This window comes from Penaeus vannamei, chromosome 37, assembly GCF_042767895.1.
Source record: "Penaeus vannamei isolate JL-2024 chromosome 37, ASM4276789v1, whole genome shotgun sequence".
NCBI lineage: Eukaryota > Metazoa > Arthropoda > Malacostraca > Decapoda > Penaeidae > Penaeus > Penaeus vannamei.
This window is the reverse complement of record NC_091585.1, coordinates 27,603,135-27,605,634: the sequence shown is the minus strand read 5'-3', so window position 1 is coordinate 27,605,634 and position 2,500 is coordinate 27,603,135. Positions and strand designations below refer to the sequence as shown.

At 42.3% G+C, this 2,500-nt stretch overlaps 1 protein-coding gene across 1 annotated transcript in view; it reads right to left on the bottom strand.

Annotated features, from left to right (window-relative positions):
* The window catches only part of Dscam4 (Down syndrome cell adhesion molecule 4), a 136,475-nt gene that overhangs the window by 100,771 nt on the left and 33,204 nt on the right, over positions 1–2,500 (bottom strand). The gene's annotated exons all lie outside the window — the stretch shown is intronic.

Here is a 2,500-nt window from a genome sequence, read left to right as displayed (position 1 = left end):
ATGCCCGCCACCTTTGAAAGTTCGAAAAACTCTACGGGAATCCAACACATCTTTCTGGAAAATCTACGGGATTTCACACCTTCCAATCCCCAAAGACGTCCTAGCCCATAACCCAACCTAACCTAACAATTTACGGTGCCGTGACTAGGTGTGCCCTTCGGGCACTGCGCAAAGGGAGGGTTGATGGGGGGCAAGCCCCCCCAACACCCCCCGGGACACATTCTCTTCACCTCGGTATGTACGGCAAGATAGAGCTACATCCATACTGTAAACAATAAACCAAATACCTATATATATCGAAAGACCGAACAGTCAATTTTCCTTCGCTTCTTTCGGTCGGTCTATTGTGGATCGCTTTATTTTTATCGCTTTTTTCGGGATTTGGGGTACGTGATGGCCTCAGAAATCGAACTGCGATAGTTATTAAGGTCTTTTTCTTCTTCGTTTCCACTATATAGTCTTAAGAACAACCTAGAATCAACGTAACACCAAAACCGAAACATTTCTCGCCAGTCTCCTGTCACCGGACTGCCCTGGGAATCGTCCTGTCAAACCTGGCGGCAAAACGCGAAAATGCGCCTGCGCAGAAGGTGCTTCAGACCGATTTCCTTAAATCACTGTCTAATAAATCTTGAAACATGAAAATGAGGTATAACAACGTTAACAAAGGCCTTTGAAAGCATATATGTGGAACAGCAGACACTGATAATTAGCCAAATATCGTTTTGACAACGGCGTAGTAATACATGAACTACTTAACAGAGCGCAAGAATGAGTTGACTGGTCACAATTTTGTTTACATTCACGATGTCAACATGGCGAGGGACTTAGAAAAAAATGGGTCGGTCTTCTCTCTTCTCTATCGTGTAACTCCTTTATTTTCGATTTGCGCACCTTTTGCCATAGATGAAAAGTGTCTCAGTTTATGTCAAGGTAACCATTCCATATCTTTTTTTTTTTTTCTTACTGTAACCCTGATTGTTATCCGCTGTAAATTTACCCTTGGGGTGAAATCGATCTCACTGAAATCGTTACAATATCGGGGATAACACGAAACTCAGTGAAATACAATAACCGTGTTCCAGTCGTAGAATTTCGTCTGCGGTTCGTCACTTCCCAACCACCATCCCCTCAACTTTAAGGTAAACTCATTTTGTATTTCTAAGTGTAGTCAGTGGCGATCTAGAGGCACCGGTAGGGAAGCTAGATAATCGGGAGGGGGTCCGGGGGTTTAGCCCCCGGGTTAGGAGGGTTTTTTGGTTCATACGGCGATCCTACTGGTCGTTCGTGCGTTTAAGATGCGGTTCACTCGCTCGTTCGCTCGTGCAACACCGTGTCGAATCATCTGTGGCCAAATCTCTCGTGTTTTTACATTTTCCGCTTTCTTTGTCATCTGAAATACTATCCTTGGCTCGGGATTTTCAATTTCCCACATTCTTTTGCTTTTTAGATCCATGGTATGAAGGAAATCACCACCCCCCCAACCCCCGATTCCCCACGGGACCCCCAACCTTGTAGGCGGGAGTCGGGGTGCGGTCCTGTCTTAAACATTTACCCATGTGAGTCGCAGCTTTTGCTCTGTCAGGTTCCTCACACCCCCTTCCCCCTCCCTCGTTGTCAATTGTAGTAGTAGTAGCTGTAGTGTTCCTGATGTCCTGGCTATTGTGGTTACTATGAAGTAGGTGAAGTATTATTAGTGGAAATAGTAGTAGTAGTAGTAGCAGTAATAGTAGTCGTGGTAGTGATAGTAGTAGCAGTATTAGTGGAAATAGTAGTAGGAACAGTAGTAGCAATAGTAATTGTAGTTGCAGTAGTAGTAGTAAAAGTAGTACTAGTAGTAGTAGTAGCAATAGTAGTTGTAGTTGTAGTTGTAGTAGTAGTAAAAGTAGTAGTAGTATTGAAAGTAGTAATAATAATAGTAGTGGTAGTACTAACACTAGTGATAATAATATTAGTAGTAGAAATAGTATCAGTAATAGTAGTAGAAAAGTAGTATTAATAGTAGTAGTAGTAAATGTAGTAATAATCATAGTGGTGGTAGCAGTACTAGTAATAATAGTAGTTGTAGTAGTACCCTCCACAAAAGCGTCGTCTGCACTACAACTATCATTGCAATAGCAGTGCATTCGTCTATGCTATTTTCACTGTTTCTCACCATCCTCATCAACTCACCACCATCTCCCCATCACTGTCACCGCGGCTGTCATCACATTTCTCTCCGAATCGTCACCGCTCTAATTCCTTCAATTTCCGAAAATAATACGGCGGCCATTTTCACACTAACTATATATATATAATTCTTTTTTACGGCCACTCATTTCCGGTTCACTTAATCAAATTTCCCAAAAATAGTTAATGCGGCTAAATCTTTCATCAGATTGAATAATTTGTATGGCAGGTGACAGGTTTCGGACGAAGCCAAAATAATTACTTTGCTCGCGTTGAAGTTTCTTTTAATTCTCTCTCGCTTTCGCTCGCTTTCTCTCTCTTCTCTCGGTCT